This window comes from Punica granatum, unplaced genomic scaffold, assembly GCF_007655135.1.
Source record: "Punica granatum isolate Tunisia-2019 unplaced genomic scaffold, ASM765513v2 Contig00449, whole genome shotgun sequence".
In the NCBI taxonomy this organism is placed as follows: domain Eukaryota; kingdom Viridiplantae; phylum Streptophyta; class Magnoliopsida; order Myrtales; family Lythraceae; genus Punica; species Punica granatum.
The window spans coordinates 26,104-50,039 of NW_022204354.1; the positions used below are offsets into that span (position 1 = coordinate 26,104).

The window sequence follows — 23,936 nt, forward strand, 5'->3', positions numbered from 1 at the left end:
GAGTGGGGCTCTTTTTCCCTCTTGCCAATTCTTTTGTTTTCTCTAAAAATAAATTTCAAATATTTCTTTTTTTTAATTTTCACAGTTTTTTAGTTCCTCTTTTTCTCTAGTCTCTTTTAAAACTCTATCCGAACAAGATAATAACTAATTTGATAAATCCATCGAGCCAAATAATCTGGTCATTCTGGTCGAGTCGGCCCTTTTCTAGAAAAATACGCTTCTCCCCAATTTTTAAAAACATCAGAAATTTTGTATAAAAAATGCTACATATAAAAATTACATTAGGATAATGCAATGTGTTTTTCTTAAATTTTACGTTTCGAGTGGTAAGCATTTTTTCACTCCCCAGTGTTTTTTTTTTTCGAATTTTCACATTTTCTAAACTCTTTGATCCCAAATTTGGAGTATCCTACTTGTTAGCACCCTGTTTTGGTTTACCGACGCTCGGGAACCATCAAGGAGGACCCGATCACATCTCCCATTTATAGAGAAGTCGCTTCTAACTATCCCTTGATACATTCACTGCTTTTGAACTCGGGGAACTTATTTAAACCTAATTTTACATTTTCAGAAAAATACTCTATTGGACTTTTTGGTCTTTATGTGCGTCAAGTTCGATTTTTAAAATATGGGACCAAACTGGAGGCCAAAAAAATATTTTTCTGCATATTATTGATTCATGAATCTTTCTGAATGCAATGGTGATCCCAAATTATTTTTCAGGTGTCCGGTTGAAAAGACGAGAATTTCAGGCCTTACGTGCGTCAATAATCGAAAATTATTTTTCGGATATCCGTTTAAAAAGTCGAGAAATTCAAGAATAATCGAGCAATTACGATCGACATGCGTCAGAGGTTCGATATTGATTTTTACTGAGATTTGATCTCCGTCGATATAAATTGAAATTCTCATGAAGCCCATTATTTCTTGAATTTCTCAATTTCGAAGTTTTTATTATGAAAATGTCAACGGATTTTGAGATCGCGCGTACAAGTACATACATACATACATACATACATACATACATATATATATATATATATATATATATATATAAGGGAAAGAAGGTGGAGGGTGGCTGACCCCTGTATCCCCACTGTCGGCCATCTTTCATCTTCTTCAATGTCTTCTTCTTTTCTTTCTTTTCTTCTTTCTTTTTCTTCCTGATACATCAAGCAATTTGCTCTGCAAACCTCCCACAGAAAACTTCGGCACCGACCTGCAAGTTTGAACATCATCCGACCGATCTCTCTCTCTCTTCTCTGGTTCGGGCAGAGAGACGGGGACAGATGGGATTTTCGAGCTTTCTTCTTCCGGCTCCGCTTTTGGCTGCTCAAGCCCAGACCACCCTCCATCACCACCATCACCATCATTTCTATCTTCTGTGACCCCTGCGATTCCATCAAAATACCATCAACTCCCATCACCATCCCTCTGTTGCTCTCCCTCGTGACTTCCCTTAAAGCTCTCTCTCTCTTTATTTCGGCTCTAACATAGACAAACTGGGCGGGGTTTTTTTCTTTCAGTTCTCCTCACAGAGCAAACTGGCAGCCCGATCATCTAAGATCATTCCCTCACCTCTGCTCTCTGTGGCTCGATCATCTTCACCATCCCTGATCTTCTGTAGTAGCTTTTCAGCCTCATTCTCTGACTTTCTCGAACTCAACTTGCTCTCTCACGGTCTCTCTCCATCTCTCGGAAGAGCAGAACAGACAGAAAAAAAAAAAATGAAACTGGCCACACCTCAGTCCACCCTCACTATCCCTCATGCCATCAATACAGCCCAACCATCACCTTGCTTCTCCTTATCCTTCTCAGCACAACTAACACATAGAGACAACCATCAACTTCTCCCTAAGCTCTTCCCTGGCTTCAAAGCTGCACCATATTCCTCTCGGGCTTCCCGAGACAACAAAGGAGGCAACATGCTCTTCATTCCTTCATCAACATCACAAACACAGCAGTTTCATCTTCCTCTCTCTCTTTTGCAAAAGGAAAAGTATTAGACAGTAGCTCTTCCATCTTTCCCTTCGTACGACCACCATCACTAATCATAGCCACCTTACCTTCTCCCGACTCTCATCATATCCTGAACCCGAAATTCTTCTCGTCGGGCCCGCATGGGTGCAATCAATCGCACAGCTTGGGAGTGTCCACTTTCCCGTGGGGACGCATAATGGACACGCGTGAGAAGGAGTCACTACTACCTGTTTACGACCCGATGGTCGAGGACTGGAGAATTGCCTGAGTCCAAGGGTATGGGATACACCTAGTTTGCTAAGGCATTGGTCTTCATAAATAGAAATTTAGGATTCGGGGGTTCTATTACGTGCGGGCCTATATCCTGCACGCCCTATCGGTACTCTGTTTGCCCAGGGCTTGCCACTTTTATTTATTTACCGCATAATTAGGCTACACTCGTCTTACCAGTTTTGACACCATAAAGTCGAAGAAAACAGTCAATTCGAACTAAGAGCTTGAGAGAGGAGTAAGCCCGTACATCGAGGAATTGGTTCACTATCCTCGCATAACGGTTAATCAGACCGTGATGATCGACATCTCGCGAGAACCGAAACTGTGAAGCATAGGATTTACTCATCCCTAGGTAAGTAAATCGGCTTGATTGATTCAACCCCCGAACCATTCACTCACCGACCATGAGTCTTACATGAATAAATGTACAAAATAAATCCTTGCACTGTTATCTCAAATAAATAAAAATATAAATTACAATGATTGGATCCCGCTCAGTTCGCATTCGACCATTATTCCTCTTAGACTCACCGTGTGTTTAGGAAAAATCGAAATCGAAATTAAAGTGACGCGGGCTCATGAGAGTCGAGGGTCAGGTCCGACAGAACCAGCGGATTCCAAGAGGACCAAATGGTCCTCGAGATATCCGTGGGATTGGTCGAGCTCTCGGGTGATTGTCTAACCTCGTTTTACATCTCTCAACCCAAGTCATCCCCCACTTGGATATCACTTGGGTCAAAAAGGATGACTCGATGCTAGACCCCATTCCGCACTCGGATTATGCGCATGTGGGTGTGTGGAAGCGTTGGACCCCGTGATCAATGGTTAGGGGCGTTGGACCCCATGTGAAACGTATCCTAAAATGTCGGGCTCGCCTCGCAAGAAAACAGAGAGACAAAGACATATAAAAACAGATAAGTTGTGTATTATTGTCGGATTTACGTGATTTACCTGGTTATGAACCTAGGGTTACTTGGCAAGCAAATTCCAACTCTCAACAGACAAACAGGATGATGTAATCGATGTGAATTGGTCATGGACCACCCTGGAAGGGTATGTAGCATTTGGTAGTACTTTAAGGGACCCAACATACATGATGTTTGTAGTCAAACCTCAAATGTGTGGGTTGCTTTTAAATTACTCTGTATCGTGACAATGTGGCTTTTACAGATTATGACAAGAGTGTGTTTTAGCTCAAAACCTGAAACCTAAACCTTTACTTGACTATTTTCCCGTGTTTGATTAAATCAAATTTGAGATTAATCCGTTTTTCATATTTTGACCCACTCAAAGCACAAACTTAGTGAAATTGAGGCACGAAACACCACGAGAATGCCAAGATTTCTGCACATGACCCATGAGGGACCGGACAACCATTCACAGGCCGTCTCCGCTCATGCCTCTAACTCAATTCCCAAGCGCCTGAGTCTACATTAGGGTGATAGAAACATACAGACAGGAAAAGAAGGGCGAACGAATGACAATCGTACCTTGACAAGCGCCCACCCCTTTCCTTACTCAGTATGTTTCGGCCATCCTAATGTTTAGGGTGTCGGTTGATCAAGAACTGATGGTCATGCCCTGGAATCGAAAAATATGTGTGCTTGAAAAATCGAGACCACATGACATGGACTATCGAAAGTCAGTAGTCGGTGTCGACCAATCCCTCGAATCCACCGGGGGTGGTGAGGACCCCGAAAGAATCGAGAAACCCGTCGCTCTGCCCGAAAGTGATATAAAAAGGACTCGTGCACCCCGACTTGAGCCACCTCAAATCGGGCCCAAACTCGAGCCAAGATACATGAGTACTCCCTAGATATCCATGCTACGTGTGTCACGTGTTTCGGTGCGTTTGAAATTGTGAGTTTTAAAAGGGGTATTGTCAGCACCCCATTTAGGTCAATCGGCTCTAGGATATGACATCAACAAGGCTTCCGACTAGGTTCCACAACTCTAACAAAAAAATGGCGAGGGCAAGTTATGGAATTTTGCAGCACACACAATTAATCCCGAAGAGTAAGGCACGAATTATCAATATTCGAACCAAAGGCAATGGACAAAGGGGAAATCACGTCTCTGTATCTTTTTTTTCGGTGAGAACGACTATCTTCGTGGATCCTAGAACTAAGTTCGATATTTTTAGATCAAGGTTGGTGAGTTGGGGACATTTCAATGCAAAAATCACGTCGAGAGCCCTTTCGAGCAAAAAGATAAAATTCGTGGGAGCTGGGGTGCTCAAACAGTGAATACAGCAGCTCGAGCATGGGATTCGACGCATCATATCACGGTAAATCCTGAACCTAAAAGGGTGAATTCCATATAATTGACCTAGGAAATCGAGTTAGGTGCAATTTGACGGGTCGTTCATTCCAAGATTTAATACGGAGAAAGAGTTATAAATTTTGAGCGCACCATGCCCGAAACTGTTAAACCGGGACAGACTCTACCAGTCGAGGGAGAAAATCCATAAAAAATTCAATTCTTCACGTTTTCGAGCATGGCCAACGGCATTGGATTCCCAATTCACTGGAGATTCAGAAAATCAAGAAAAACGGGATGCATTTTTGGCTAGATTAGTACAGAATTAAGGGTCTCCTCACAGATCAGGACCAAATTTACCGGTTCGGGCCAGCTATCGAAGAAAATTTTTTTCAGGAACTTTCCGAGGTCGAACAATCTTCAAATTTTACAAGGATGTGCCCAGCTCATGTAGGGATCAAGGAAAAATATCACATAGACCGAAAGGTTCATGAGAAATTCAGGAAAATTCCGGATGTTCAGGTCATCCCATGGACCACTGGTCAATGCTCTGCCCCTCCTGCCCTTTTTCCCTGCTGCCCCCATTTCCTCTTCTGGTTCTTCTTCTCTTTTCTTTTCTTTTCTTTTTTTCGATTGGTCCAAAAGAGGAAAAACTCTAGCTCACTCTCAGCTGACTCTCCCTTAGCTGGGAACGAAAAAAAAGAAAAACCCTAAGGCTCCGAAGAAAAAAAAGGGAAGAAAAACCCTAGCCGCCTCCAGCTCTTTCCTCTCTTCTCCTTTCATATCGGACACTCTCTCAGCTCTCACGGATTTCCCTCAGCTCTCGAAAATAAACCCTGCATCCTCACCTTCTGCCTCTCCCTGCAATTGCTACTCCCTCTCAGCCGTTAGTTCTCTGTGTTCCTCATCAATCACTCCATCAATCTGATCATTTTTTTCCCTTGGCAGCTCGATATTGACAGTGAAAGAAGGAACCCATGGTTGCGTGCCCAGCTCCTCCCCGTTCCTCCTCCTTGCTGTCCTATTGCATCATTTCCCGTGCTGTGAGCTGCTGTTGCCCATTCTTCTGTGTTGCTTCTGTTCGGGGGCTTCAACTGCCCGTTGTACCGCTGCTACTGAGCTACTCGCGTTTGCTGCTGCCTTCCCCGAGTCGATACCACTGATGCTCAACCCTTCTCTGAGAAACTCAATCGATGAAAGAGTGCTAGCTCGTTTGACATGATTTCGACAACTTAAAGTCACGTTTATGCTATAGGCTTAGTCATGTGCAGGTTTGTGGTTCTATATATGATGACTTAGCTTTATCTCGATAGCTAGGAACTGTCCTTGATGAAGACGCTGAGTTATATGATGATTTCTTGATCGATTCATGGTGTCTTGGCTCGGTTTACTGAACTTGATGTTGTCTCTAACAATGTGGCCGGGTTATGCTACGGTTCCTTTGTTGTTTCAATCTTGTTTGACATGATTTCGTGGGCTTGAGGTTGAGTCTATGATATGAGCTGAGTTATCGTAATCATTTTGGATTGAATGGAAATAATGATTGATGCATTACTACTATTTTCGACATGAGGCTAAGTTGGGCATGATAATGGAAGAACGATATTTGCTTGATGTGAATGGATGGGAAGCTTATTTTGGGATCATAATTTGTTTTCCCCTGGTGCTATAACTGATTCATTAAGGCTGCATTTAACTAAGAAAGAGGGCTCAGAGTAGTGCTTGTGTGCTATTTTCTTGATATAAAGATGGAGGTATAGTTCGGGGAATACTAGGGGTGTCATTCATGGCTGAACAGAGGGGCTTAAAATCCATTTTTCGTCTAGTTTAATGCGGGTTTCAGATCTGATCGGAATTCCCTTTCTCTTGGAACTTTTGAACTACGTGTGGTTTGATAGAAGATACATAAGTTTGGTAGCGGTCTAGATGGAATCGTGGATTCTTTGGTCTGTTATAAAACCCATGTGGAGATGAAGGGTTTAACAAAGATCATGAAATTGCATGCCCTCATTTGTCTTCTTTTATGTGTTGAGGCCTAGTGGTCGTAGATGTTGCTTTCCCATATGTCTCGGCTGTATTTTATGCATAAGCTCTGAAGTCATAATGCCTTAGACTCCTTGAAACTCTTCCTTCGAGTTTTACTGGCTTTGTATTCGCTACTCTTCCGACCCCCTCTCGTTTTTCTTTCTTGCTTTTGCATGTTATCCCAAGCTTGGGAGGAGAAGACAAGGAATGAGGAGTCATGAGAAGGAATAAGTATGGATTGACTCCAAGACGACGTGGAGACTTACCTAGGCTTAGGTTGAGTCCCGACTTGAAGGCCGCCCCGGTCCGTGGTAGTCAAGGATCTTTCGAGCTAGCTCATCCTGAGAATCTCTTGGGATCAGGTATAAATCTCCATCTTAGTAACATGCGATAGGTATTTCGATGTTCGATGAGCTTGACATGATTGTGTGCCCGTGATTTGTGTGTTTGGATGTTTCCTTGATAATTTAATTAAAATCTCACACGAATTTGGATTAATCATGTAAACTCAGTTTAAAAATTGAATTTAAATTCAGGACAGTCAGGAATTAGAGCTTTTGTCAGACAGTCCACCAATGACTGGCTCGATGGCTCGAAACTCGCAAACTAAAGCATTCGGCATTTTTTAATTAAACTCAATAATTCCACGTACGGGGAAAGGGACGTGTAATTGGGCTAAATAAATCACTCGGCTTTAAGCAAAATGCATAAATTGATAAATTATCGGTAACCGCGTCGATAATTTAAGAACAAGTTCTTCTGTCATAAAATGCAAAATTTGACTAACTGTGCAGAATAATTTAAAAATAACCCACACATTCGAGACTTGATTACAGATATCGTGTTTGTCGGGTCCACTAAAATAACGTCGAATGCTACATGCCCTCTCCATCACCTTGTTTATCTATTTACAGTAGGAATTCGCACGCCAAGTAACCCCGGTGCATAACCTGATAAATCACCTAAACACGGCATTTAAAACACAACTTGTCTGTATTCATGTTTTTATCTGTTTTTGTCTGTTTTCATATGTTTTTGTCTGTTTTTGTCTGTTTTTGTTGCTGGTCGAGCCTAATCCTTTAGTATACGATTCACACGGGGTCAAACGCCCCTAACCGTCGATCACGGGGTCTAATTCCCCAATCATTGAGCTCGCATATTAATTTCAATTTCAGTCTTTTGAAATCACACGGTGAGCACGAGTGGAATAATGACCAAATGCGAACCGATCGGGATTTAGTCATTGTAATTTATATTTTTATTTGAGAGAGCAATGTGAAGGTTTTATGTTGTACATTTATTTATGTAAGAATCCCGATCAGAGAGTAGACGGTCGGAGTGTTTTCCTCGAATTTACGATGTCAAAACGAGCGAGTCAAGTGCAACCCTAAATCATGCGGTAAATAAATAAAATGGCAAGCCTAGCAAGTTAGAGTACCGAAAGGGCGTGTGAGATATAGGCCTACACGTAATAGAACCCCCGAATTCGGAATTTCAAGTTCTGTACAGACCATTGCCTTAGCATACTAGCAGTATCCGATACCCCTAGACCCGGGCAACTCGCCAGCCCTCGACCTTCAGGTTGTAAACAGGTAGTGGCGACTCATTCTCACGTGCGTCCGTCACTAGTGACCCTCATGATTTACTAACAATGTCAGGATCATAGGTACATCAAACACAAGAACTACGATGGACTCTGATCTCTGACCCCTCGGGATACGTAGGCGCTCCCCCCTAGAGCTCGAGTTCCTCATTGCACGACCGGGGCATCCTCAACGAAGCAGCAGCCTCAGCGCGAGACCGATCATCGACAAATCAAGGACCTCGGGGCTATGCACGACACAGTCATCAAACAAGCACTTGGGTCACACGACGATTCGCGAGCCATAATCACCACTGCATCACCCCAGCGTGATCTTGACTTAGTGTCAAGCGAACTGTCCTTTCAGCGCCCAGCGCTATTCCTTAACACTGATCTTTGCTCTTGTATTCCATGCACTTCGCTACCACTACCTTGCATCGTCGCGGGCCCATAAACCCGTATCTTTACTTTTTCTGCACCCCACGGGCCCATAAACCCGTGTCTTTACTCTCCCCGCACCCCACGAGCCCATAAACCAGTGTCTTTACTGTTCCGGCACCGCAAGGGCCCATAAACCGGTGTCTTTACTGTTCCTGCACTCCACGGGCCCATAAACCTGTGTCTTCACTCTTCCTGCACCACTCGGGCCCATAAATCCTTGTCTTTACTTTTCCGACACTCCACAGGCCCTTAAACCCATGTCTTCACTTTTCCCGCAACGCACGGGCCCATAAACCCGTGTCTTGAGTCTTCCCGCACCGCACGGGCCCATAAACCCGTGTCTTTACTCTTCCGGCACCCACGGGCCCGTAAACCCTTGCCTTTACGGTTCCTACACCCCACGGGCCCATAAACCCGTGTCTTTACTTTTCCTGCACCCCACGGGCCCATAAACCCGTGTCTTCACTCTTCCTGTACCACACGGGCCCATAAACCCGTGTCTTCACTTTTTCTGCAATGCACAGGCCCATAAACCCTTGTATTTACTGTTCCTGTACCCCACGGTCCCATAAACCCGTCTCTTTACTTTTCCCGCACCGCATGGGCCCATAAACTCGTGTCCTCACTTTCCTTACACCATACAGGCCCATAAATCCATGCCTTTACTTTTCATAAACTCGCGACTTATTGCTTTGAGTCCGATTTCCCTCCTCCTATTCACTGATTCCGACATCTGTTCAATAGATTTAGGTACATATGCTTAATTTCTTCCCACGCATCCAAAGCTGAGGAACCAGCGGCCATCGGGAAAGAGGTCGAAGCAGTCGCCGGAACCAAAAAGGGTTGCTTCTCATAATCTTTGGCTACATCCTCTAATCGAGCATGCAACCAAAGAGGGGCAAGCTGTCAGTACCCCGTTTTGGTTCACCGGCTCAAGGATATGACATCAACAAGGCTTCCGACTAGGGTTCCACAACTCTAACAAAAAAATGGCGATGGCAAGTTATGGAATTTTGCAGCACAAACAATTGATCCCGAAGAGTAAGGCACGAATTATCAATATTCGAATCGAATACAGTGGACAAAGGGGAAATCACGTCTCTGTATCATTTTCTTAGGTGAGAACGACTATCTTCGTGGATCCTAGAACTAAGTTCGATATTTTTAGATCAAGGTTTGGTGAGTTGGGGACATTTCAATGCAAAAATCACATCGAGAGCCCTTTCGAGCAAAAAGATAAAATTCGTGGGAGTTGGGGTGCCCAAGGAGTGAATACAGCAGCTCAAGCATGGGATTCGACGCATCATATCACGGTCAATCCTGAACCTAAAAGGGTGAATTCCATATCCCTGACCTAGGAAATCGAGTTAGGTGCAATTTAACGGGTCGTTCATTCCAATATTCAATACGGAGAGAGAGTTATGAATTTTTGAGCGCACCATGCCCGAAACTGTTAAACCGGGACAGACTCTTCAAGTTGAGGGAGAAAATCCATAAAAAAAAAATCAATTCTTCGCGTTTTCGAGCATGGATAACGGCATTGGATTCCCAATTCACTGGAGATTCAGAAAATCAAGAAAAACGAGATGCATTTTTGGCTAGATTAGTACAAAATTAAGGGTCTCCTCACAGATCAGGACCAAATTTACCGGTTCGGGCCAGCTATCGAAGAAAAATTGTTTTGGGAACTTCCCGAGGTCGAACGATCTTCAAATTTTACAAGGATGTGCCCAGCTCATGTAGGGATCAAGAAAAACTATCACATAAACCGAAAGTGTCATGAGCAATTCAGGAAAATTTCGGATGTTCAGGTCATCCCATGGACCACTAGTCATAGCTCTACCCCTCCTGCCCTTTTTCCCCACTACCCTCATTTCTTTTTTTGGTTCTTCTTCTCTTTTCTTTTCTTTTTTTCGGTTGGTCCAAAAGAGGAAAACCTCCAGCTCACTCTCAGCTGCTCTCCCTTAGCTGGGAACGAAAAAAAGAAAAACCCTAAGGCTTCAGAGAAAAAAAAAGGGAAGAAAAACCCTAGTAGCCTCCAACTCTTTCCTCTCTTGTCCTTTCATCTCGGACACTCTCTTGGCTCTCACGGATTTCCCTCAGCTCTCTAAAATAAACCCTGAATCCTCACCTTCTGCCTCTCCCTGCAACTGCTACTCTCTCTTAGCCGTTGGTTCTCTGTGTTCCTCATCAATCACTCCATCAATCTGATCATTTTTTTCCCTTGGCAGCTCGATACTGACAGTGAAAGAAGAAACCCATGGTTGCGTGCCCAGCTCCTCCCCGTTCCTCCTCCTTGCTATCCTATTGCTGCATTTCTGGTGCTGTGAGCTGCTGTTGACCATTCTTCTGTGTTGCTTCTGTTCGGGGGCTTCAATTGCCCGTTGTACCACTGCTACTGAGCTGCTCGCATTTGCTGCTGCCTTCCCCGAGTCGATACCACTGATGCTCAGCCCTTCTCTGAGAAACTCAATCGATGAAAGAGTGCTAGCTCGTTTGACATGATTTCGACAACTTAAAGTCACGTTTATGCTATAGGCTTAGTCATGTGCAGGTTTGTGGTTCTATATATGATGACTTAGCTTTATCTCGATAGCTAGGAACTGTCCTTGATGAAGACGCTGAGTTATATGATGATTTCTTGATCGATTCATGGTGTCTTGGCTCGGTTTACTGAACTTGATGTTGTCTCTAACAATGTGGCCGGGTTATGCTACGGCTCCTTTGTTGTTTCAATCTTGTTTGACATGATTTCGTTAGCTTGAGGTTGAGTCTATGATATGAGCTGAGTTATCGTGATCATTTTGGATTGAATGGAAATAATGATTGATGCATTACTACTATTTTCGACATGAGGCTAAGTTGGGCATGATAATGGAAGAACGATATTTGCTTGATGTGAATGGATGGGAAGCTTATTTTGGGATCATAATTTGTTTTCCCCTGGTGCTATAACTGATTCATTAAGGCTGCATTTAACTAAGAAAGAGGGCTCAGAGTAGTGCTTGTGTGCTATTTTCTTGATATAAAGATGGAGGTATAGTTTGGGAATACTAGGGGTGTCATTCATGGCTGAACAGAGGGGTTTAAAATCCATTTTTCGTCTAGTTTAATGCGGATTTTAGATCTGATCGGAATTCCCTTTCTCTTGGAACTTTTGAACTACGTGTGGTTTGATAGAAGATACATAAGTTTGGTAGCGGTCTAGATGCAATCGTGGATTCTTTGGTCTGTTATAAAACCCACGTGGAGATGAAGGGTTTAACAAAGTTCATGAAATTGCGTGCCCTCATTTGTCTTCTTTTATGTGTTGAGGCCTAGTGGCCGTAGATGTTCTTTTCCCGTATGTCTCGGCTGTATTTTATGCATAAGCTCTAAAGTCATAATGCCTTAGACTCCTTAAAACTCTTCCTTCGAGTTTTACTGGCTTTGTATTCGCTATTCTTCCGGCCCCCTCTCGTTTTTCTTTCTCGCTTTTGCATGTTATCCCAAGCTTGGGAGGAGAAGACGAGGAATGAGGAGTCATGAGAAGGAATAAGTATGGATTGACTCCAAGACGACGAGGAGACTTACCTAGGCTTAGGTTGAGTCTCGACTTGAAGGCCGCCCCGGTCCGTGGTAGTCAAGGATCTTTCGAGCTAGCTCATCCTGAGAATCTCTTGGGATCAGGTATAAATCTCCATCTTAGTAACATGCGATAGGTCTTTCGATGTTCGATGAGTGAATTCGATGATTGTGTGCCCGTGATTTGTGTGTCTGGATGTTTCCTTGATAATTTAATTAAAATCTCGCATGAATTTGGATTAATCATATAAACTCAGTTTAAAAATTGAATTTAAATTCAGGACAGTCAGGAATTAGAGCTTTTGTCGGACGATCCACCAATGACTGGCTCGATGTCTCGAAACTCGCAATCTAAAGCATTCAGCATTTTTTAATTAAACTCAATAATTCCACGTACGGGGAAAGGGGCGTGTAATTGGGCTAAATAAATCACTCGGGTTTAAGCAAAGTGCATAAATTGATAAATTATCGGTAACCGCGTCGATAATTTAAGAACAAGTTCTTCTGTCATAAAATGCAAAATTTGACTAACTGTGCATTCGGCATAATCAAACACGGGTAAATAGGCAAAATGGGATAGATTTTGGGTTTTTAGACGAAAACATTTTTGTCATAATCTTTAAAAGTCACATCGTCGCTGTACAAAATAATTTAAAAATAACCCACACATTCGAGACTTGATTACAGACATTGTGTTTGTCGGGTCCACTAAAATAACATCGAATACTACATGCCCTCTCCATCACCTTGCTTATCTGTTTAGGGTAGGAATTCGCTTGCCAAGTAACCCCGGTGCATGACCTGATAAATCACGTAAATACGGTATTTAAAACACAACTTGTCTGTATTCATATGTTTTTATCTATTTTTGTCTGTTTTCATATGCTTTTGTTTGTTTTTCTCTGTTTTTGTTGCGGGTCGAGCATGATCCTTTAGGATACGATTCACACGGGGTCCAACGCCCCTAACCGTCGATCACGGGGTCTAATTCCCCAATCACTGAGCGTGCATATTAATTTCAATTTCAGTCTTTTCAAACCACACGGTGAGCACGAGTGGAATAATGACCAAATGCGAACCGATCGGGATTTAGTCATTGTAATTTGTATTTTTATTTGAGAGAGCAATGTGAAGGTTTTATGTTGTACATTTATTTATGTAAGAATCCCGATCAGAGAGTGGACGGTTGGAGTGTTTCCTCGAATTTACGGTGTCAAAACGGGCAAATCAAGTGCAACCCTAAATCATGCGATAAATAAATAAAATGGCAAGCCTAGAAGGCTAGAGTACTGAAAGGGCGTGTAGGATATAGGCCCACACATAATAGAACCCCCGAATTCGGAATTTCAGGTTCCGTACAGACCATTGCCTTAGCATACTAGGTGTATCTCATACCCCTAGACCCGGGCAACTCACCGGCCCTCGACCTAGGGGTCGTAAACAGGTAGTGGCGACTCCTTCTCACGTGCGTCCGTCGCGCGTCCCCAGGAAGGTGGATACTCCCAAGCCGCGTTGCATAGGCGCGCGAATGCGTGCCCCGACGAGATTAAAATTCGGGTGCGCACATGTATGGTCAGCAGTTCTTGAATCGTCGATGCGATTACAAATTATTGATCGGTTTGTGTAATTCATTAAAAGGTTGAGTGATTTATTTAGCCAAGTGAAACTTCCCAATTACCCCGTGCGTGGAATTATTGAGTGAATTAGAATTTGCCGAATGCTTTGGCTTGCACGTCCAAGCCTTGAAGCCGGCCATTGATGGACCATTCGTTAAAAACTTTAATTCCTGATTGCTTTGGAAATAAGTCCAATTTTTAACCGACTTTACATAATTAAACCGGTTCGTGTGAGGTTTTAATTAAAATAACAAGGAATGCATCCAAACACACGAATTATGGGGATACAAAATCACGTCAACATTTGATTTGCTGATTTTTAAGCTCGAATGATCAATTAAGCCGATTTAATGTTTTTAGTCGGTTTTATGGCTTTAGGCCGAGTGAACATGAAATTCAATTGGTGTAGATTCGTTCCCATTTCATACAACCAATTTTAAGGCCGATACTTTAAAAGTCAAGTCCATGGTAAAGTCGATTTGAATCACACACCCCGATTTTAAGAGTCCGAGTTTAACGATTAAATTGGTTCATGCTATTTGGATCAAAATGCAACATCAATGACAAAATTAACAGGTCATGTGATAAAATGAGTCTTAAGCATGCCTCTAAGTCTGAAATTTATACCTTCCTTGAGCTATGACAGGAAGAGTCGTGCAAGGCTCGAACCATCCACGAACCGAACCTCGAGCAAGATGGGCGACGTCACCTTAACCACGGAGTAGGTGCAGCAGCAGCGAAGCAATGGCATCAGCAAAGGGAGAAGATCAGGAAAAGAGATAGATATCACCACAGAAAAGAGGGAACAGTGGAAAGAACTGGAAATGAACAAAGGGAGAAGGCTTAGCTCAAATGTTTGGCGACAAGGAGCTCAAGGAGAGGCTTGCGGGCTGGCTTCGTGTTGTTCTTTTCTTCTTTCCTTCTTTTCTGACCGAAGGCGACTCTCCTCCTTGTTGTTCTATCCAGTCGAGCCCTCAAAGGAAGAAAAGGATGGCATCCAATTGATGGGGTGATCCCTTATTGGTCAGGATCTTTGATGGCCGAGAGAGATTGAGAGAATGTGAGAAAGGTTGATGGTGAGAAGGAGTAGTAGATGATGAAGCTTAGTACTTGTATGGTGTCCAGGTGGGGGCAAGTGGAGACGATGAGCATGATGGTCGATGGTCATGCTGCAATCCGAGAGCAGAGGTCAAGAAGTGATGGTTGATGGGCCGAGGTCCCGATTACAAATTAATGTCCAGTTCATGCAAAGTTGTTTAAATTGAATGAATTAATCGTGTGAGCGTCCCGATTAACCCGTTCGTGGAATTAATGCTCAAGGTTATTGCCGAATGCATTAATTGTGAAAACGATTCGTGATTCGATAACCGAGATGGTTTCACAAGGATCAAGGATAATTTGGTGAAATAACTAAAAATACCCTTATAACCGAATGAACCCAAATAAGTCATCGATATTCGAATCCATGCATGTTTCGCTTGAAAGACATTTCATGTGAGGTTCTTGATGTAAAGAAGCTTGTAAATTGCACGGGATCCGAGAACGGACTTAAAACGGGAGGAAGCCTCATGGAACCCGAATAACTCCATGAGACTCTCGGCCAATTCTCATTGGAGAGAGCCGAGAGGTCTCATGGCCCATATTAGGTTCCACGAGGTTTCCACGTCTTGTTTGAATCATTTCTCGCATGCTCAAACAACAAACACGATAAATTATACGTTTTTGACAAAAGCCGGTATTGTCATGATTTGTTTAACACATTCAAACATGCGAACACTCACAAACATGTTATTTACGAAATCAATAAAACAATTCCGACTTCATTCACGTAAGAAAACATGAGAAAACTCGAGAATTGAGCTTGGATCGGGCTAAGAAGGTCGATCTTAGCCCGAGAAAAGCAAGCCAAGCCTTGGTCACCTCTTCTTGAGGCAAACCCGAGAGCTCTTTTGCTTGTTTTGGGTCGAGATGGTCTTCCGAGTGACGATCCAAACGTTTCCCGACATGTTAGCACGTTAATCAAGGATGAACATGCATGGCATAATGTGAAAATGCATAAAAATATAAACTTGCATATGGAATATGTCATATACTCCATATCACTCCATAGCCATGCAAAAATATAAAAAGCCCTAATTCCTCTAAGTCGAGAATATTTTACCTAGCCTCGGGATACGAGGAAAGAGTCGGGGAAGTGTTCGAGAGTCGGGTGATTCGGTTGAACGCTTGGAAGAGTGCTTGGGTGCAAAGGATGCACGTTCGGCAAGGATGGGCGCGCGGAAGGACGTCAGGCGCGCGGGCAGGGCATACGGGTGCACAGCAGGGCGCGCGGGAGCGCGCAGCTGGTAGGCGTGCGGCTGTGCGCGGGTACTGTTCACCTGAGATCACGGTCTTCGCCCGAAATGAATAAATCAACCTGAAATGATGAGCAAATGACTTCAAACCAAAAATCTAAGTTCATAATTGAACTCCTTGGGTCCAAAACATGTGGTCCATGGAGTTTGAAAATTTTTGAACTTAAGTCGGGATGATGAACATCGGCTTCCGACTTAAGAAACTCAAAGCTTTCTTTGTGTTTTCTTCGATTTTTCTCTCTTGGTTTTGAAGTGTTGAAGCTTACTGGTTTTGGCGATGGTGTTGAGAGCTTTTCTTGAGAGAGAGAGCTTGGAGAGAGTGTGCAAGAAAAGAAGTGATTAACTTAATCACTTTTGGCAATTTATAGGTAAATCTAATGACACAATTAGTGAAACAAAGCATCATTAGTGGGCATGCTTAGGGGGGGTGGTTTGATTAGGGAAATATCTAGCCCTATCCTCTTCCATTTGCATTAATGAAGAAGAGATCAAAGCATTAATGAGCATTAATGGGCATCGAAGAAGAGTTGGAGTGTTATCTTCAAACTCCTTGGATATTTTGGGCTAAGAGTGAGCAAGAGTGGAAGAGGATAAGGCTTGGCAAATTTCGGCCATCCTTAGGCAAACCGTGGGGTCCCACGGCCAAAGAGGAAAAAACCGGGAAAAAGCTCGGGTCTCGATTGGTTGCGTATTCGAAGTTCGTGGTTTGAATTGAACGTCGAATTGTCGATATACGCGAGGAAACGGATTTAATGAGTCCAAGATTGGCATTTTCCGTGAGAAATTGCCAAATGTCTGTATGAGGCTCGGAAGCCGGTTTTGCTCCTTTTATGCATTCAGAGCGAGGTTATCCACTTCTAACAGCATATCTTGTATCTGCATCCCACGTCGGTCATTTTGACATAAATTGTCAAATTACGTGGGCACTTGACCCTTAAGCCGGTAACGCAAATATGGAGCCGGAGATGTCCTAGGAGGCCGAAACTGGATTTCTCAGATTGCTTTCTGAGTTGCTTGGGCAATCCAGAGATCACTGTAATCTCTGTTTGTTGAGATTGGGCCTCTAAGGACATGAAAAGTGCATCTGAGACCCTTAAAACACTGCTCGGGGGGTATAGATGAATTGTGTGATTTATTCCGACGATTACACATTGAGCCTTGAGAAAGCTAGCACTGTGTAAGGTAGGCATCCGACGTCAAGTTTCCCCAAAGAGGACCTCCGGATATGGATTTTCCACTGAAAATGGCATTTTGTGCTCCTCGGAGGTTACTCGAGAAACCGAGAAGGGTTTTACTGTCTGATTTGCCCAATTGCGTCTGTTTGCTGGAGTTTTCGGGGCAATACAGGGTCAACTTCATTTGCCGTTATTCCATCAGACTAGTCTTCGGTTATGCTCTTCCGAAGAGGAGTATGCTCGTTTTGTCGCTCGGAAGTCATTCGGGTGTCTGTATGGCTTTCAAAAGACAATCTGAAGTACTGCTCGTGCTCTGTATGATTGTGAGATATGGCCGCATCTGATATTTGGAATTAACTTTTCTCCGAGAAACCGGCATTTTTTTACTTCCACTAAAAAGTTGTCTATATACAGAAAGTTGTTGTGTATATAGCAGATAATTTGCGAAATGCGTTTAAAGACACTTTTCATCAGTTTGGCATTGATGTGGATTTTTGAAGTCCAATATTGGTTATCTTCCGACGGTCGAGCGAACTATCGGAAAATAGAACTATCCATGTGGTACCTTAGAAATGCCGGTTTTGGACATTGTTGAGCTCTCTTGTCACTTTGTTGCCTTTTGGTGACCCTTGGAGTCCTTCTGTCATATGCCTATGTCATATGCTCAATTTTGCCGACTTGAGGATGAATAGTGATTTCTTGCTTTGCCGAGCCGTTTTTTGTATTCTTGCTCAAGTCATAGTTTGGACCATTGCTGATATCGTTGTTTGGAATGGTGAGCCAAAATGGGGTGCTGACAGAGCTGTTTTGGGGCAACGAATGGATAAACGTAACCATGTGATCTATTATGCCTCCAAAACCTTGGATGCAGCGCAGCGCAACTACTCGACCACAGAGAAGGAGCTTTTGGCCATTATATTTGCATTTGAAAAGTTTCGATCATATCTGCTGGGATCGAAAATTATTGTGTTTACTGATCATGCTGCACTTAAGTTCTTATTAGCCAAGAAAGAGTTCAAACCTCGGTTAATTCGTGGGATCCTTTTGCTACAAGAATTTGACTTAGAGATCAAGGAAAGGAAAGGATCTGAGAACTCCGTGGCAGACCACCTGAGCCGACTTGTGCGAGATGAGGAACCCCTCCTTATCTCCGACTCCTTCCCAGATGAACACCTCTTTCACGTGCAAGGAGAAGAACCCTGGTATGCCGATTTGGTAAACTTCATTGTAACAGGTACATTTCCCCCTAGATTAACTAAGGCAAAAAGGAACAAGCTGCGTAGTGACTCTAGATATTACATATGGGAGAACCATATTTATGGAAGTTGTGTAGCGATCAAGTCATACGTCGTTGTGTTCCCAACAATGAGATTCATTCCATCCTAGCACATTGTCATTCCTATACATGTGGTGGGCATTTTGGGCCCAAGAGAACAGCTAGGAAAATTCTGGATAATGGATTCTATTGGGAAACGTTGTTCCGTGATGCACATGGATTTTGTAAGGGTTGTGAAAGGTGTCAAAGAGTGGGGAATATATCTCGTAGGAATGAGATGCCTCAAGTGCCCATGCTATTTTGTGAAGTTTTCGATGTTTGGGGCATGGATTTCATGGGACCTTTTCCTAGTTCATTTGGTTTCAACTACGTTTTGCTTGCCGTTGATTATGTCTCCAAATGGGTTGAAGCAAAAGCTACTCGGACTAACGATGCTAAAGTTGTTGTAGAATTCTTGAAATCTAACATCTTCAGCAGGTTTGGAATTTCACGAGCCATCATAAGCAATCAAGGAACCTACCTTTGCAATCGCTCCGTTGAAGCATTAATGAAGAAGTATGGAGTCCATCACCGTGTAGCCACCACGTACCATCCTCAGTCCAATGGCCAAGCCGAGGTGTCCAACCAGGAAGTTAAGAGCATTTTAGAGAAGACGGTCAATCCATCAAGGAAGGATTGGAGTTTGAGATTGGATGATGCGCTTTGGGCCTACAGAACTGCATATAAAACTCCAATAGGTTTGTCACCGTACCGTTTGCTTTTTGGGAAGTTTTGTCATTTACCGATTGAAATTGAGTACAGAGCCTTTTGGGAGGTCAAACAATGCAATATGGATTTGAGGCGTTCCGGTGAGGAAAAAAAATTCCAATTGCAAGAACTGGAGGAAATCCGCCTTGAGGCATACGACAATGCGGCTATGTATAAGGAATGCACTAAATTGCTTCATGATAAGGTACTCTTTCGGAAAGATTTCTCCATTGGCCAAAAGGTATTACTTTTTTATTCGAGATTGAAACTCATGCCCAGTAAGTTACGTTCCCGGTGGAAAGATCCTTTCGTGGTTTATAATGTGTTATCTAATGGGGTTATTGAAATTCAAAACTTGGAGACGAACCAAATTTTCAATGTGAATGGACATCGGTTGAAACCTTTCGTCGAGAATTTTGCAGTGTCTCTATTGGAAGAAGTGCGTTTATCGCACCCCATCTACATGGATTAGCAGGTCAACGGCACCGTCGAGCTAACGACATTTAACTAGTGCTAATTGGGAGGCAACCCAATCTTGAATTTTCCATTTTATTTTAGTTTTCCTTATTTTATTTTATTTTATTTTATTTACGCGGACACATTGCACTGAGCGAGTCTCATCCGGTTCTCTAGGAACACAGTCCACTTGCTACCTCCTCACCACTGCCACAACATCAAACTACTACACCTAACTCTCCAGCTACCCATGGCGATCCAGCATAAGCCGCACCTGGACTGCTACGAGAAAGAACAAAGGCGCCAAGGTCGGATGTTGGAATGCATCCTAGCTCATCATGACCATCCCCATCACCGTCACCACAGCCCCACTAGTCGTAGGGGAGTCTCGTTCCTCTCTCTTTTACTTTGTATCTCTCATTCTGTTTTATAGTTTGTGTTTGCATCTTGCATGTTGTGTTGTGTTGCCCACATGGAGGACCATGTGAGTCTTAAGTGTAGGGGAATTGTTTTTATTCTATGTGCATATCACTTACATCTCATTGACATTCACATGTTGCATTTTAGATAGTTGCATACTCATGACATTTGCATGATAGGAACCCCCATATGATTGGCATGATTATACATGTTTGAGTGAGGTTAGCTAAGTCATGTAAGAGATGAATTGCCTAAGGGAATTAGCCCATAGCTCGAGTTGTGAATCTCAGTACCGAAGCGTGTTAATACAGTAGATCAATAAACACCTGTGTGAGGTCTTGGGCCTATGATTGATACACCTCCCTATCAATCAATTTTTTCTTGAGTGTGTCATTTCATAATTAAGTACTCTAGAACTTGCTTGGAATTTTATTGAAATTTGTTTAATTGCAAGCATGGAAATGATGAAGGTATAAGATTATCGATTGAGCCAAACAACCTACCCATCATGTTTATTCCCTTAGTGACCCCCTTTGAGCCTTGATGACGTGAGCCTTTCCTTTCTTCATCCATATTGCATTATCCCAAACTATGCACAAGACGTTTTTTTAGATACACCATGTTCCCTTTTTCCTCATGATCATAAGGAAAGTCGAGCATTTAGCTTAGATGAATGGAGGAAATGAGTGGTGTATATTTCTTGTGCGGGAACAATGGGATGAGGTTATTTATTCAAAAAAATTCAAAAAAAAGAAAAAAAGACAGAAGGGCTGTAAAAGAAAAACAAAAGAAAGAAGAAGAAGAAGAAAGAAAGGCTGCAATTGAAAAGGAACAAAAGAAAGAAGAAAAAAAGTGCTCATCCATGTCGGTATCAATTGCACATCATCATGGGATCTGGAATATAAGGAGAAAGGTGTTTATTTGTTTGAATTGTGTTCTAGTGGTCTAAATGCTCTGCTTTTCTTATGGTTCTCTTGTGCTTGTGTGAACCCGAATATTTCCACATCTTTTTGTCCAAGCTACATTACAGCCTGGAAAAAGTCCTTCAGATTCATGCCTTGCAATTTATTTATAGTGGAGATGAGATGTAAAAGCAAGATTATGGTAGTGCATTCTCATGAAATTGGATTTGAGTGACAAACACATAGCCTAAACAATTGAGAGAGAGCGCATACACATTCCTGCTGAGGATTTACTGTGTCAACATGTTAGGCGACGTTTCCTTGAGTAAGAGGGAAGTTCGTTTATAAAATTTTGTGCTCTCAAATGAATTAGTTGTACACTCATTTGGGTATGTATCATCCTGTTAATATTGGGGAACTAGATTTTTCTTTGGTGTCTTGCTTGAGGACGAGCAATGTTTAAGTGTGGGGGAATTTGATAAGGGAGGATTTGTCCATGAAATGGGTACAATTTAGACTTGGTTTTATGTTGTTTTCATGGTATCTGATGCTTGGATAACGGTTTCTAGGAAAACTTGTGCGAGAAAAGAGTTTGAGGCAATTTGATGCATGTTCGGGATGAATTGTAGACCATTGAAGTGTCAAGATGGAACTTGCAAGGATACAAGGACTTCAGATCAGTTGTGCACTAGACTGCACGACCGATTCGAGAGGGAGTTCAAAATCAATCCCCGATTTATTTGCAAATCCAAAGATTCTCCTTTAATTACAATGGAAGTTTTTAGGAAATCTTTAAAGATAGGTTCATTATTTGTTTTCTATTTTTGTGGGAGATATAAAAACCTAAGGATCATCTAGGTTTAGGGTTTTAAGTTTTTGGAGAGGAGAAACTGGAAAAGGAGGTCGGCGGCTACGGAGTGTTCTTCCAACGATCGTCAGTTTCATGGATTCCTGCATAGCCATGTGTGGCTAATTCTTTTCATTTGACTTGAGAACGCAAACCTCACGGTTTGGTTGTGAGGAGCAGGTTTTAATATTTCGATTTCAGCACTTATTCATTCTTGAATATTATCATTACAAGTATTCTCTCACGGTCGTGAATAGGATATTTGTAAGTTAGCTTATCAACGACTACTATGGTGTTTGTAGAAATCGATTCGAAGCAAGACTAATTAGGAACGAATGGTAGTTACTGCCCTAATTGGTTAGAGAATGATAGGACGAGTCAATTAATTGATGAATTGATTAATCGCTTGGGTTAAGGCATCCTTGTGCTTAAAGCCATTGCTTAGTTAATTAGGGAATCGGTCGATACCTTGTTAACTGGTTGATGAACTTACTAGTTAGACGGTGTCTTGACTAGTTAGAATTTAGATGCTAGTTGATTCCTTGCGGTCGCAGGAACTCAACTCTTAGCTGCTGAAATTTACATTATGATGCTTCTATGATTAACCAAACGCTAGGTGGTTTTCGAACTCAAGTCATACGTCTCCCGGTTATTGATTACTCACTCTCCCTTGCACTTTTAGATTGTTTTTGCTACAATTTAATTTCTTAATTATCAAAATTCCCCTTTCATTACTTTTTGCTAGCTCATTAGTTTAGAGAATCCCTTAGCCTCATTGGGGATTTCGACTCGGCTCTCACCATTTTCTTACTAAAAGTTTTGGGGAAACCGATTTTATTTTGGGGGCTTCGACAGGCCTTGCCACTCGACGACTCCATCAAATATCTCAAATAAACACAGCAGCCCATTACGACATTCCCATCCACCCGATCAAGCCTCCCATCTTATCACCATACCGTTTGAGGCAGTTAATGAGACAGCAAAAACAATACTTTGAAAGCAAAATTGATAAAGTCATCTCCTTCCTTGAACATATTTCACGGATACGCACTAACCCATCAGCACCATGCATCGAACTATGACGAACTCGATCAAGCAAAATCCCAGCCCATCAAGTTAATTTATTATTAATTCGTTAGTGTTAGATTCTAGAAAATAATGTTAAAAAACAAAAATTGAAAAAAAAAAAAAACACTAAAGAACAAAAGAGAGAGTGGGAAGGGGACGGAGAGAAGGGGGCGTTGGTGGATGCCTGACCACCACTGCCCAAGGACCCCACCAGAAGACTCTCAGACCACCGGTGACCTCCTTGGGATGCTAGTCGTTGGGTAGTGGGCGGGCAGCCGTCCACCACCGCCCCCTTCTCTCTCTCCCTTTTCTTACGTTCAAGATTGGTGCATTTTTTCTTCTTTTGATTTTCATTTTTTAAAATTATTTTTTAAATATGAAATTAAAATCCTGGCTTAGGATGAATGCAGCATGCTTAACACATGCAAGTCGGACGGGAAGTGGTGCTTTCAGTGGTGAACGGGTGAGTAACGTGTAAGAACCTGCCTTTGGGAGGAGAGCAACAGCTGGAAATGGCTGCTAATATCCCGTAGGCTGAGGAGCAAAAGGAGGAATCCGCCTGAGGAGGGCCTCGTGTCGGATAAGCTAGCAAATCGACAATAAATTAATTTTTTGGCCAAAAAAGTAACTCATGACGCACTTTGCTTCTTTTTAAAAAGTTCGGGTGGTATATAGTGTAAAATTTTAAAGATCAAAGTGCACTTTGCCACTAAACTCAAAGGTGGGGTTGCAAAAAAAATTTTATTATTATAAATGATGTTCATGAGCCTAATACTAAAATATAGATCTTAATAATTAATAAAGTGACACGAGAAGTCCTATCACGAGGATCGAACCCTACAATCTCTCGGTTGACTACTGAGAGCATGCGCCATTACACTAAACTATCATTCTTAGAGCAAACGGCATTTTACAAGGTATAATATTTGTTTTTTTTCATAGCATACATAT

At 42.5% G+C, this 23,936-nt stretch overlaps 1 long non-coding RNA gene across 2 annotated transcripts; it reads left to right on the forward strand.

Annotated features, from left to right (window-relative positions):
* The first annotated feature begins 5,175 nt into the window (after positions 1–5,175).
* Positions 5,176–15,010, forward strand: LOC116190465. 2 transcript variants are annotated; one of them, XR_004152674.1, is made up of 4 exons: positions 5,176–6,899; positions 10,792–11,114; positions 12,054–12,229; positions 14,387–15,010. It is a non-coding gene; the product is annotated as an uncharacterized LOC116190465 (long non-coding RNA). The 2 variants fall into 2 exon arrangements; XR_004152673.1 differs by lacking the exons at positions 12,054–12,229; positions 14,387–15,010 and having other exon boundaries at positions 5,177–6,899; positions 10,792–11,213.
* The last annotated feature ends 8,926 nt before the right edge of the window (positions 15,011–23,936 follow it).